This window comes from Xenia sp. Carnegie-2017, unplaced genomic scaffold (genome assembly GCF_021976095.1).
Source record: "Xenia sp. Carnegie-2017 unplaced genomic scaffold, XeniaSp_v1 HiC_scaffold_23, whole genome shotgun sequence".
Lineage (NCBI taxonomy): Eukaryota > Metazoa > Cnidaria > Anthozoa > Malacalcyonacea > Xeniidae > Xenia > Xenia sp. Carnegie-2017.
The window spans coordinates 6,033,492-6,049,391 of NW_025813486.1; positions in this window are offsets into that span (position 1 = coordinate 6,033,492).

Sequence of the window (15,900 nt, forward strand, 5' to 3'; positions counted from 1 at the left end):
TAGTTCTCATTATTTTCTATGATATTTTCTTTATTTCATATTCTGTAATCCTAACAATTATTTCGTATCTGCATCCATGCAACTAACATGCAAATACTTTATATTTAAGATTTATTAAATGAATATTGAGTATACAGGTAAGATTAACTACCGCTCTTTGTATCACCTGTATTCTAAAAACTTTCTCACACCCACATTCATTGAATAAAGTTTCAAAATAATCTTATAACTGCTGGAAGACCTTGTATTCACTCCACTGATTGATTGATTTGAAATATTTCACCAAAAATTTTATACCACTGATTGATGATGAAATGAGTTTGCATTGACTAGTAAGATCAAGACTTTTGTGTTGCACACATTGAGGGTTAGAGTTTTTGTGAGTTTCTAGAATACTGACGTATAACTTTTTCGACAACTTCAAGAACATATAGTGGATGGTAAATTGAAAGAATAACTTTATGCCTAAGGTTTAAGGGAGGCCACGGCGTTTCAGCACTTATTTGACATCTGTTTCAACTTTGTCTATTCCTGAGGCAAAATATATCCCGTAAGCTATTGTAAATTTCGGGCTTAAAACATTTTCATTCGTAAAATTTCATAAATACAAAAACTCCCACGTATTAGAATCAGGCCATCTATTAAAATAATATTGGGCCATCCAAACACGGAAGTCATTAAAGTTTATATGACCAATTACCATATTCTCACCAAAGATAGGGCGTGAAAAAAAAACAATTCAAACGATGTAGTATCAATGGAAAATTTTTTGAAATTAAAGAAACATTTGGGTCCAAACATGCAAAAAATTAAGAATTTTTGAAATCATCAGTTTTTACGGCAGCAATTCCAACATCACTATGTGGCTCAAAAAAGATGGGCGACATTTTGGGTAAATTATAGCAGCTTAGAATAAATTAAACAGATCATAGATTTATTAAATAATTCAGAAATTTTATCTTCCAAATATTGTCAGACGGTTAAAAATGGTTCATGTTGATGTCAACTTTATCGGGAGCACGTTCTCTAAAAACGTCTTTTACAAAATGAATTCTGTCTTTAGTTTTGATGATTGTATATAACATGAAGTACCCCTATAGTCCCTTACCAAAGTCACTGTTTTTTTAGACTTTACCGAAGTAAAAAATCCCTAATGGAAAAACCTGAACGGTATAAACCAAGACTGAACACAAAGTCACAATATCTTGGAGAATACTGAACAGGAAAAAGCCACTAGGGATTTTAGCCGAAATTCCGCGCCCCGGGGGAACCCTTACAAACAATAAACTTTACATACCTTTGAAGTGATTCAAAGAGCCAAAAAAGTAAAAGAGAAACATTAAAATGCACTTTTAATGATGAAAATATGGTCTTGAAGGTATATAGTCATTTTTCTAAAATTCTCCATTTTTAATGAACACGGAATTCGCCACAGTTTACCGACACACAAATCTATCATTGATCTAGACAATTTTCTACTTTGACCGAGAAAATTGTTTTTGATAGGAATTTCGTAAAACGTGTGCTTTTTAACATCTAATCCATATCCATATGTTTGCTTTTAGGTTCTTTATGAAGGCATTTCGCATACCATTACCTGGTGTAATAATCATTTACTTTTTGCTCGTTTGCGCTGTGGCAAAAAGTATTGAAATTCCCAGGAAAGAAGTCCTCTTTAAAAGAAGACAACATACCACTTTTTACATTTACAATAATTACTGCCACGCCGCTCCTAAACTGCAAATGACTTAAAAAAACAGAACACTTTTTAAGTTTCAATTTGTCGTATGAAAATGACCGACAGAAGAATTGGAAGTTTCTTCCAAACATTTTTATTTAGTAATTTCTCTCTAAACTGGTGTTTGTCCTTTAAATTAATAAAGGTACTAACTACACTTTGGTTATCTGAGCATAGCAACTACTCGCGGCAACTACAGCGCATGCCTGAGCTATCCAAACTTTCTACGTGCGCATGACACCGAAATTCCGCCCTGAAAAGAAGTGCCTCTTGAAGGAGGTAACCCATCATGCCCTTAACGTAACTTAACCTAGTGCATGTAGCACCTACGGGTGACCTCCAACCGGGGTGGGTTGAACTACTCATGCATTATAGGGGATCCAAGAGTGCCTTAATAGTCCCTGTAGAAAGCAGTTCATGAAATTGGCTAACTACCAGGACTGCATGCTTTTACCGTACTAGGGGAAAGATATATTTTTCTTTACACCAGAACAACCATCTTTTCTTTGTCTTCAATAGGTCTTGCTCGCTAGATCCGGTCTTCTAGGGTCTTCTTACAGATGCTATTTGCATCCTCTACGCTAAGGTACCATTTGAACCCACTAATCCCAAGTAGAAGTTGCCATTCTTTGGCCAAACGTCACTTGCATTTCCGATCTAAGCTACATGATCCTATCTATCCTTCTGCAAGGCAACGTCCGCGGCAAGCATACGTAGCTACTTAAAGCAGTATATTCACAAAGAGGTTTCCGAAGATAAATCGAGTAAAACCGACACAAATGCATGTCAATAACAGGCTAATAACCGCTGATACAACTTCACGTTTTCTAATTCATACACAAATTTTAATAATGAGCTCCAGAACACAAATCCTTTTTTAGTTAAAATGAAAAAAACTTTTAAAACCTCTTAGTGAAACTATTTTTGAAATGAAGGGAGAAAACTGCTATGAAAATGTTTATTTAATTTTTTATGCATCACTTTCTTTACAGTCATGCAAGTCCATCATCGTGGTGAATATAAACCACAAACATCGATGTTTTTCAACCTTACTTGATGACGATTTTGTCTTTAACAGAGAAATATTCATGTCTAAAATCGAGAATGGAACGAAAATTAGTTTCTAAATCTAAGGTCTCATACTTTACATGAATAAAGATCACAGTGTCGTTTTCATTTACCACTTCAATAGAAGAAAGATACTCTGTTAAAACCAACATTTATCACACACATTTACCTCAATGAAAATGGTTTCAATAAACTCAAGGTGTATTTCACAGACAAAAGGTTTTGATTTCTTTTATCCTTTCTTTCTGTACGTACTGTTGTACAGAGTCGTATGGCACGTTCTCAGGTTGAGTTAGTTTTAAAATATGTCACAAGTTGCTTAAACTAATATCTTCTGATTGGTCAGTTCCTAGGTATGTTGTCTTCTGATTGGCCAGTTCCTAGGTATGTTGTCTTCTGATTGGGTAGTTTCTAGGTGTGTTGTTAATTGCATTTCGCAATTCTTATTGCACTTCTAGCAACGGTATACCGGGCTTATCAAAAAAGGGAACACCTTCATGACCACGATTCTAATCCTGCTGGTGCCTAAATTCTTTTCCTGGTCAAGAAGTTACATTCCATTTCAAGGACAGAAAAGCTTTCATGTTAATACCTGAGTTATGCAATATATGAACGTATAGCTTGCAATTTTTATGAACCCATTGGTTTTGAAATAATCACAATAGGTCAATTTATGAAGGTCTTATTTTTTCTACGTCCTGTAAAATTAGCTTTATAATTAGCATTCATTGTGTAACGTGTATTTGGTGCTACTTCTTATTCTCGTATATTTCATATAGGAGGAAAACTCATAGAGTTAGTATAATTTAAACAATTGCTGGCAAGACTACAGTTTAACGGACACCCGAAGCGCTTGTATGGGGAGCGTGGGCTTGTTTTTGCTTAGGATTATAAGGGTAGGGTTTGGGTCAGCGTTCAAGGTGTCCGCTAAACTGCAGTAGCCCCATTGTTAAATAATTGTTAAATACGTTATCTACAGGCTGTATCACAAAACTGCAATGTTATAATTTGTATAAAGGAAATTAAAACATTAAAATTTCAATGGCTATGCAACTCATTACGCTTCGGGAGTTGAAAAATGCCTTTAAGCCATACGCTAAGCGATTTGTAATTGAACAAACTATAATTCACTTTGTAAAGGTTAGAGAAGGATCACGTGTGTTCTGTGGAATTAAGAGTCTTGAGCATTAGATAGAAATTCCCGAAAATTATATGGGAATTTTTATTTAATGTGAGGGTATCATAATCCCATAGGACACAGCTGATTATGCACTAAGCGTCTTAGAACATGGCCAAAGCCACGAAGGATTCTATTATAGTACTAAATTTAAGATCCCATGCATGTTTTCATACAAGTGATTATTAGTTTGCAAAAATTGTTTTTTTGTGTAAAGCCTTTTTTTACTAGCAAGATAAGCATAATCATAAGGACCATCAAAACAAAAGAGAATACAAAAGAAGGCAATGAAGCGACTGACACATATGACACATGCATCAGCATAAGCACAGCAAATTGACGTAAGCATAAGTGAAAAAACAAAGTGAAAAGAAAATCCTTTTTCTTTTATTTCCTTTAATCTCTAGAATATGCTTTGCTTTGTTTAATCGCTTGTGCTTATGTCGCTAGTGAAAACTAGGCTTAAGAAAGCAAATTATAATGCAAAAATTAAGTAGCATTTAATGTCTTTAAGTAGTTCTAAGTTTTCTAAAATTGCTAAGATTTTTGTTTTCGTGCAATGAATGAGCATACAATTTAAATGTTGAACAATATAAATTTTATGAAGACAAAAATGGTTGTTTCCAATGCACGAGTATCTAGAAATGTACAGGGCAGATTGCTATAACGAAAAGTCAACGTAAAGTGTATAAAGTGATATTCAACTGGAAAGAAATTATAGGTGTGTTTATGGTGAAGCTTTCCAACGAGAATTTGAGTTGTGAAACCTGTTAAATTAAACACGTTCAGAAAATATTCACGAACAATGTGCGAACAATAGCTTACATTGACATAAAAGGTAAAAGATTTTCACATGATTTTCAAAAAGTTCCGTGCCCAACAACCCTCTAAGAAAGTGTTTTGAACAGACAATAATATCTCAGACTGCTCATTGAGGCACATCAGTTAGATGCTACAAAAGGCCAAGTTTTCTGGTTATGTCAGTTTCAAAAGCACTTGAACAACTTTTTTTGGTTGATGTTTACATTAAGAAAATAAGAAGAAAGAAGCATGTGTTAGTACGGCGAATACACGACATACTTTAGAAGTTATTGAACACGTGGAAATACGTATGTTGTTTCAGTTTAAGCAATACACATGTGTTTTCTTTTAAATTTGTGAGCAATTATTACTTTTTCCAATTTTTTCGTAAGACTTATTTCAGGTTTAAAATTGTGCGCAACAATAATATATTTACATCATCGAAATGCATTCGAAACGAGTTAAATTACATCTCATTGTTAGTTGTTCTGGTGTGTAATGTAGAGTTACGACAATCATTAATATTCTTTAACCTACTTAGTATTTGCTGTTTAGGGAATACTAGTTAGAAAATGAACAATAAAAAAACAATATCTCTTTAGTATTCTCTACATAGAGAATACTAATGAGAGATGGAGAATACCAATGAAGTATTGTATTCCATTGTTTTTACTCCAACGCCAACATGTAAGCCATTTCAACTCTAATGTATGATCTTGTGCGTGTACAAATTATGGTTTTTGCAGTCTTTTAGAGGAATTTTATCTCATTTTCTTTTGTCTTTAATGCATTCGGCGCATATAAAGTTCAACGTTTGAAAATGGCAATGAAATAATCACTAATAAGTTGATTATGCCTTACGTTCCTTCTGTGAAAATAAGCATGAACGGAAAAACTTTTTTCCGTTTACAAAGACTAATTAATGATTGAAAATTTTTTTTTCTCTTTCTGCTTAGTTATCTGCTCATTTCACATGGTTTGTTCACTTCGGTGACTGTATTTTTTAATCTTTTGTCAACGCTTGGTTTTGTTTGACACCTGCTTAGCTGAGTATTTCAATTTAAACTAAAGCTGTTTTTGTAGGATTTCATGTTTCTCACGCATGAGTTTGGGGACGTAAGATTAAAGATGGGGGGGGGGTGGGTGGGTGCATGCTGGTGGGGATAAAACATTCGTGTTCGACTGGATTGAATGCCTAAAGTATGTTTATCAATATATTGCTACACTAAATTTTCACTTGTGACATAGCATAAATATATTGTCTAATTTATCATATAGCAAGTTCCTGTAATTAGTATAGTGTAGAACACAAGTTTTTAGCCTGTGTTTTTACCATTTTTAAATTCCAGATGCTAAAGCTACCACAACCCCCGAAAAATACTCTTCCATTTACAAACACCTACAAAATACTAACTGAAAATTTAACATTCACTTTGTGTTTGGCAATCTTAGATGATGAAAATACCCTTAGCTCAAATTAGCTATCTACCGAATACACGCAAACACAACTAGACCTGAAGAAATTGTAAATAATTTATTCTAACTGTAACCAATATGCAACAAAGGGTTACATCAAAGCAAATTTATGGGTAAGACACCCATAATTTTATTATGATACATGCTAAAGACATGGGCTAGAAAGATTGATAATCAGAAGGTGGGTATGATTTTTACATATTCAGGTCATATAATTCGTTAAAAACAATGAATTGCAAAAGAATTCAAGACAACAAATCATGCATGAATATGAGCCCCCCAATTTACAATTTTCCCAACTGTTGCTTTTCTGTAAAATATCCTTAACATATGAGTTCTAAGAACAATAAAAAATTACAATTTCTAAGAATAATCAAAAATTAGAATTTCGAAGAGCAATCAAAAATTACTATTTAATGATTACATTAAATACAAAAGCATACTTTTATAAGATAAATGTCCAAAGAAAACTATTTTCTTAAAAATCATTATGTGAAAGCCATTGCTGTCTCTATCATTTGAATAATGATGATTTATAAGTTGTATTTACAGTTACACTCAATCTCAGGTGAGGTCAATTATCACTTAGTTCAGCAATCACTTATTTGTTCTATGTTAACAGAACGTTTCCCAATCATTGCTTCCGCTGGCGATATCTGCAAAATTCAAAAAAACGTTAATGAGACTTGTTGAAGAATCAAGGTCATTTCAACTATATAAATGTAGTTTCGTTCAGTAGAGGACGGTTACAACAGTTACAGCAGTTATATCTCTATTTTAAAATACTTTGCAGTTAACCCTATTTGAGCTATTTTGGTTAATTCTTATTTTATATTCTGTGTTATCTTTACAATTATCTAGGTGTAGGAACGTATCTTTTTCATTACGGCTTATGATTGATTCCAAGTACAATGGAGTACAATACGCAATAGAAATAATAAAGATCGAGTAGTTTATTGTTATCGCCAGTACACAATCGGAGAATACACTCATATTACAATATATAGTTACAATATTATTTAGGGGCTGCAAGTACTATACTTCAAAACACAACAAATGTTATTTTCAGTGATATCTGCAGGGAATTTGTTAGCTGGAATTCAAATGATAAACGCCAATAGCACACATGTGTAAAGCTTACGTACGTTACGTATTGTAAATTATTAATCGATTATAGAAAGTTCTTCACCTTTCTAAACTTCGCCCATTTCATTTGTTTCCTCGTGGTATTCATCAGTTACTCTCATAACTGCCTCCCACCAAAGATTACCATTAAGAGTAAATTTGCGACCAGTGGCTTTCTCGTATCGGAAGATATGAGGTGTATACGGTTTCGACCAGGTATTTGTAAAACGGTCGTACTTCATAACGTCGCCCCAAAATGGACGCATAACTTTAAATCTCACTTCGACATTTGTTGCGCTTGCAGAAATATTCACTCTCTCTCCATCACCACTTACTTCTTCCGAAACTTTTCTTTCGTTTAAATAATAGGTTACAATCATCTTTGAGATCCACGGACCTTTGGAGTAATATTGAATGGTTTTTCTGGTCAACTGCTCTTGGCTTATATCGTCGAGAATTGAGTGTTGTTGGGTCTTTGACGCAAAATTTTCATTATTTGAGCAGGTTGAATTTCTTTGAGGGCAATAAATTTCGTCAGTTGATAAAACCCATTTCTTTTGTTTCTCCATACTCATTACTGACTCCCATGACTGCCTCCCAACAAAGATTACCACTAAGAGTAAATGTGCGATTTTTGCTTTTGGTATCGGAAGATGTGAGGTGTATATGGTTTTAACCAGGTCTTGTTAAAACGGTCGTACGTCATGACATCACCCCAAAATGGACGCATAACTTTAAATCTCACTTCGACATTTGTTGCGCTTGCAGAAATATTCACTCTCTCCATTACCACTTACTTCTTCTGTGACTTTTCTTTCGTTTAAATAATAAGTTACGATCATCTTTGAGATCCATGATCCTTCGGAGTAATATTGAATAGATTTTTTGGTCAATTGTTCTTGGCTTGTTTTATCAGCAATTGAGCGTCGCTGTGTTTTTGACGCAAAACGTTCATTATTTGTGCAGGTTGAATTACTTTGATTGAAATCGATTTCTACTGTTGATGAAAAGTTTCTCTCTGTTTGAGAGTCATGTGTCAGGGGTTTTGTAGATGCTCCATACTTTACGGGAAATTCGTTTTCTCGATTTATGTGACGACCGATTATTTTTCTGCAATTTTCGTATACAGTATTTCGTTGACAAGTTAATGATTCACATATAGTTATCCCTTCGATATCGTTGCAATTCTCGGGTCCAAGAAGCTTTTCTTTATTTTTATTGTCTATATGCGCAAAAATTTCAAACTTGTATGATTCCTTATGACGATAGCAATGATTCTCTGTTGGTTGGAGTGTTTTTGAAGAAGTCGGTAACTTGCAAAAAGGAGACCAACTTTTGTAATAGTTTACAGTGATTTTAACATTGGAATGGTTTTCAACGACTAAGCATTTATATTGATCATCCGCCATTGAGTTTTGTTTTTTGAACTCTCTTGATTTATCCAATTTTCTTTATGAGACACTGTCGTCTTAATGTTCAAAATTCTGCTTAATATGTTATCACATTAGTTCCTAAGAAAAAAAATCATTGTAAACTGAAGTATTAACAATTTTTAATTGCAGACTTCGAGATTGCAGATTACGCATATAAATTAATGAAAAAGAATGGAAATCTGTATTGATAATGATAAACCATCAAAATCATCGAAATCTGTATTGATAATCTTTTTCACACGGACATGGCTGCACCACACATGTCCGAGGAGGCTTTTAATGAATTAATGATAGCGGCTACTAAAGGAGTTAAATTTAGTTTTAGTGATATCATGTACAAACAAATTGATGGGAGGGCATTGGATTCTCCTCTTGGACCAGTACTTGCTAATATTTTCGTAGGCTATTATGAATGTAAGATGTTTGCCCCTTCTGAACCTCCGGAAGTGCTGTGGTACAAACGTTACGTTGACGACACCTTTTCCCTTTTTCGTAACAACAAAAATCGCCAATTATTTTTACATAAACTCTGTTCTTTTCACCCTTCTTTAAATTAAACGCCTGAACATGAAACAAATTGTCAGTTAGCGTTTATGGATGTTCTTGTGCATGTACGCAACGGTCAATTCCTTACAAGCATTCATCGCAAGGCAACTTTTACGGGTTTGTACACACGCTTTAACTCTTTTTCTTCACATAGAGAAAAGATTTCTTTAGTAAAGTGTTTAATAAAGCAAAAGTTTAGACTGTCATCAAAGGAGTTCATTGAGGGTGATCTCAACTATTGAAAAAGATATTTCTCTCAAATGGATATCCGGGAAAAATGCTTGATAAACTTTTTTCATCCACAAAAAATGAGCAGAACAGGCCTTTTGGACCAGCTAAGTGCCCTGTGTTTATCAAACTTTTATGGATGTGATGATATTGAAAGAGAAAAGAAGAATATTACGGAGAATTTGTTTTTTGCGAGCCATGCTATCTTTCTCTTTTCGAAAAGAACTATTCTACCGCCTACCACAAAGAATCTCTACCGGCACCACTTTTAAGCAATGTAATTTACGAATATAAATATGAGTGTGATGCTCGCTATGTAGGTAGAACGTCTCTAATGTTGGGTGATAGGATTAAACAGCATGTAACAACTTCAATCAGAAATGGAACGATCCCCTCAAGACAACAACCAAAACGTGATTGTACGAAAAGTAATTTAGTTTTATGTGACTCCGCGATAGGTAAACATCTCTTGAATAACTCCGATTTTGCTGATTCTTATTCAGACGACAATTTTAGAATCCTTAAGAAATGCCGTTCATTCTTTCAGTTACGTGTCATGGAGGCTGTTTTAATTAAGTTATCCAATCCCGTCCTCTGCCGACAAAAGGTTTATGTCTTTAATATATCCCTGTTTTGAGCGTCATCTCCCCTTATGGAGATGACGTACACCCTTTCTTGGCATTATAAATATCAGTAGATTGTAAATTTTCATTTAGCAGACGTTGACACCTGAGGAGTAGTCTGCCGAAATGCATCGTGTCGTTTAATTTAGAACTATTGTGTTAGTGCTCTTTACTTAAAACAGTTCTTTTAAGAAATATCAACTTATTATATTACTTTTACCGTTTACTAGGATGTTCTCTATGTTTGGAATTATTTTCAAATTTGTCCTCACGACAAAGTCCCTATTTTATTATTTAAGAAAGCGTTATAATGGTGGTCAGGTTCGTGACCTGAATAAATTGGTGAGACTTAGAGGAAAGGTTCGCTAGGTGGTAGCAGCAATCCGGAATTTTACGATAACTGACCGAGCGCCCCGCACTCTTATGGCTAAGTACGTCAGCAAAATGCTTTTTTATTTTATTTTTTCTTTTTTTTTTGAAAAAGAAATTTTCAAATAACTTTTGGTTGTTATACTTATCTGTAAATGTGCTGATTCGCCAATGATTTCATTGATTTTTTCTGTATATACCTAAGGCTCTGTGTATCGTGTGAACAGGGCCTAAGTCAAAATAACTAATAGGAGAACTGCATTTGAATTATGTCTACAAATCATAAATGCATTAAGCAAGTTTAAAATTGAGTTGTAATTTCATTATAATTTCAATGTTTCATAGTCCCATATTCTCATCGTGTTGATTTTTTAGTAATATTTCCAAATATTCTCATAAATCCTTCAAGATTATTTAAAATGTATAAAAACACAACCTCTATAGTTACATCATTCATCGTCAAAATTGTGAAACTCTGTGAAATATAAGTACTCACAATCTCTTCGGAAGTTTCTAGCGACAATGAAAAAAAACACTCCAATACTTGGATGAAATATTTATTTATAAAATAGAGATGCAGCTTACAGGGCCTTTTTTAAGGTTTTTTTCGATAAAGACTATCATATTCAATTATCCTTATATGGTTTTCATACAGCCCAATGAAATATAAACCAATCAAAAAATCCAGTTTATTAAAATTTCATTATAAAATGAGTAATATAAAGTTAAATAGTTGGAACGCTACTGAATAACACAAATATAGCATAATGCTATTTTTTGTGTTTCTTAATAACATTGCGACTATTTAACTTTATATTTATCGTCATATTGGCAAGCGGAATGCTTATGAAAATCTACGTTAACATCGGTATAAGATTCATTTTTTTTTTCAGTATGAAGCGGGATGCTTTCACTGAAGGGCAATCATGTATTGCCTAACATTAACATCGGTATATGTTACTGTATATTTAATATTGAATCCGAAACAAAAATGAACCAGAATATTCAGTTGATTAATCTTTGATAAACCTTTCACCTTTACTTGTCACAAGCTCGGGACTTAAAACGCAAAGCTCTCTACAATTGAGTTGACTCTTCTCGTTCACAAGGAAAGGAGTAGAAGGTTAAAATACAAATGTTGTGAGATAAGGTAGTTATTGTAAAACGGATAATGTTGTTGATGTGAAAATAAAACTATCGAGAACTATAATAAAAATGAACGACAGTCTTCAAATACAAAGACAAACAAATATATTTTTGTATTCGAAGATTTCTTCTCAAGATGTGATTTCAAAATCCAAAAAGCTATCTAATAAAACCGATGGCAATTTAGCTAGTTTGGTCATAGACACGTTTTTATTCTCAAAAATGATTTCTTTTACTAGGAATCAATGTAATATGTCTACAATCAATGAACACGTTATCCAAACTCACCGTTTTTTATTGAAGACGATTGTCAACGATAAATATTTCGTGTTTTTATTCACGCTATGCTTCTTGAACACGAAAGATGCTCGTTGTTGTTAATGACAGTTTTTAGACTTCCGACAAACATTCCAAGAAGGTAAACTTCATAACCAACTATCACGTCTGTATGTGATAATTGAACTGCGCAAATAGCTTTATAATTAGATTGTTATGTACAGTGCTGCCACTCCAATATTTCAAATTTTACTACGTGATGGATTTCACTACTTTCACTTAGTGCTTTCACAACAGCGACAGGATTACATTACTGGATTAAAATTTTCATAACTACACGCAAATAATGTCGTTTTTAGGAAGTAATAAAATGCTAGTAATTTTCAACCGCAAAGCAAAGTAATAATTCATTTACTTAGAGAGAATGACATAAATAGATGGAACATAGAACGATAATATCCAAAAGATGGTAAAAAACAAATTCCGAAGAAAGTGACGGCTGGACATTATTGTCGGCTGGAATCGGTAAATTGTCGGCTGGACATGGTTTTTGATAGTATCCAAGACCTGGTTGTCTGCGGTATGTATTGGATTACTTTTCGCTCAGGCTGCACGGTTTACATAATCTGCTTTTTTTGCCATACTTTAAAATGTACAATCTACACTGAAATTTGTTGCTTTTGACGGCAGCACCAAATTTATATTATAATTTCCGATAGCTTAACAATCTCAGTGAGCAACATACTGTGTCAGCCTTTATTTCAACATAAAACAAAGCTTTTCGTGTCGTAGGAAACTAGTTATTTTGCGCTAGAATGGTATTTAGAAACTATAGTCAAGCTGTCGTTGAAAACTATAAGACATAATAACACACACACTCTGGCTTAGCTATTTCGCGTCTTTTCAGTCTTAAATGTGAAAAGTAATTTTCCGTCATCCGTTTTCCGCTTTAATTCACCACTTTTACGGAAGCGTGTACGTGTATCTATGACGTCATGAAAAGTGTAAGCAAAGTCAAAGTTCGGAAATAGAAAGCTTCGTACATTATGATGCAAAAGTAAAAAGATATTGTGGCTCAGGAAAGGATTGGGAAACATTTAAAAGGATTCATAGCCATTATCCAAATATGCTTAGAAAAAATACGCAAAACAATCCCATAAAATTATCGTAATGCTGGAGCCGCGCGTCGCGCTAAAAATGAACTTAAGCGCTATAGAGATGTCCATTTACGGAAAATGTACTTAGGTTTGATGCTTACCTTTTCTTGCAAAGCATTAACTTACTAAAGATTATCGAGACATGATGTACACCATTTCCTGTGTAGAAATGTCTATTTTCTCTCTACTTTTGCCAAGAACTAGTTTAAACACGCTTATTTTATATCTTTGTATTTTGAAACAGCGTTTCCATTGAAAGAAACAGTGAGAGGACTCGTGTAGAAATTATTGAAGGTTTTTTCAACAGTTGAATTTATGTAATTTTTTACCTAATAAGCTACGTGTCATCTAAAACCGTTGTAGCTACTTAGCCGTTATTTTTAATTACTTGAAGACAGCTATAACAATCAATAATTTTTACCGTTTGCAATGTACATAGTTACAAACATGGAATAGGCATTAGACACATGTACTAAGCAAGACTATATTTATGATACTCCATTGAAGGATGATAAGTGACAAGATATCTCACAATTCATCTTGAGGGAATTTTTTCAAGTCGTTTTCCGTTATCATGTTGAAATTATCATTCAATGGCACATCGTTGATAATTACTTGCGTTTGGCAAATTTTTTTCCTTATCAACTTCTTCACAATATTTTTTCACGCACAGAGGCGAGAAAATACCAGTGCTGGTGTCAAATAACCGGGGGAAAAAAAGCGAACCAAGTAAGGTCGGTCATTAAACTGTTGTTTGACAGTTTATGAAAGATAAAATAAGATTATAGGAGCACTAAAGTCTGAAAACACAACAACGAAGGGCTTGATTATGTGGAGGTGAGCTGGACCGGATAGCGAATAGCCTCAGACAGTATATAAACTACAGCATTACATGAACACATAATTACATGAGAGCGCATTACAATATATATAAAAGTTAAGTGTAATAATGTAGCCGAGAGTAGCTAAATGAGATGAATATTTTGACTTGTTTTCATGTTTTCATTGATTTGTGTTGTTATTATAAACACGCGATTTTTCGCGCGCCGTAGTTTCCCCAGCCGGTTAGCCATATATCATGTCGATAAAAGCTTTCTCGTCCAGCGGGCTAGCTCGCCTTCTTATATAATCAGGCTCTAAGTGTTTTCACTTCGCCGCTATTTGCTTGCGAGACTGTGTAAGACGAAGCTTAATTTATCGTCCGAACTTTGACATTGTTAACATTTTCAATGACGTTATAGGCACTAAAAGTGGTGAATTAAAAAAAACATCAAAGGCAAATCAAATCTAAAGTTCGTTTTTCTCGTGTCCATTTAATTTAGTTCAATTGCGCGGAGAGACATGCACAAGTGCAACTCTTCACGACTGTTCACGACGAGTATTTATCAGAATGCTCACAGAATAGTATTCTGCAATAGACGTTTCATTATAGACATTCTGAAATCTATTACGTGCTGTTGACATAAGAGAGTAAGTTTGTTTATATTTCTTTAAACGACATTATGGCTAATGTTTCTTTTAATTTGCACCATTCGTATTTTTGTAAAGTTATTTGTTGTGGGAAATCATGCCGACGTGAGGTATATATTAAATACAATAGATACAAACATCTTAACTATGGATATCATCACCGTTGTACTGTCTCAATTACCTCGATTATTACAATACATTGATGGCATCATTAAGGGCTCTTTTCCCCTCATCGCAAAATGCTCTCGCTGCGAGCTTGCGAGTCTGTTAAATCAGTTGAGCAAAAAATTTTGTTCAACTAATTTAACTATGCTACAATTCATTGTCAGCTCGCTGCGAGTAACTCGCAGGCACTCGCAGCGAGCTTGCGAGTACGTTTTGCGATGAGTGGAAAAGAGCCTTAAGTCAGTTAAAAGTTGAAACATGTCTATTTTATAAAAATTGCTCATTTTAGGGATTTGCTTACGTAAGCAAAAAGTAAGAAACTCCTTTCTGTCAAGTCAAGTGACCCAGCCATTGGGTTTTATGCATTGCCAATAGACATGGAATTCAGACACAGCTGCATAGTTGATGCAGGAGTGCTCAGAAGTGTGCTCTGAAGAGTGCATCCTTTATATGGTCAAATATTTTTCTAACTTGGACGAGTCATTGCAATGCGTCACTGGAATTTGCTTTCTTGGAAGAAGCCAATCACTAATCTTTTATAAGTTATAACATATTTGTGAAAGTGCAAAACTAGGGTATGTGACAACAGAAAATATGTCTAATAGTAATGCATTTAACAAGAATACATTGATTGCCTTGTGTTAAGGGATTTGAAAGAAACATCGGCTGTGGCTCTTAAATTTTAACAAAATTAAATGCTGAATCTGGCCATTTCATTGCTTCATATGATTTTGACAGGATTGTGGGATTAAATAATATGGCCGAGGGCATTTTCAGTCATTGAATATTCAATAAAATGTTTTTTGCTGCTTTACTTACAGGAACAATTTTATCAGCAGTTTCCCTAATTCGGGGAAATTTGTCAGCAGCTCAAAAAGGTAAGTGATGCAGTGCATCTTTTGTTTTTTCTATGTTTATCTCAATTCATCCATTTCATTAGTTCCATCCTTAGTGTATGTATTCCTAAACTTCTAAAACTCAATTTTTCCCCTACCCTGTTTTAAAACTCAATCTTTGCATTCCTTGGACCCAACCCTAATCTTATAGCTACCCTGGGTGGATCCATTTCCTTATCTGACTTTGGCATTTTGAGTCGTGAACT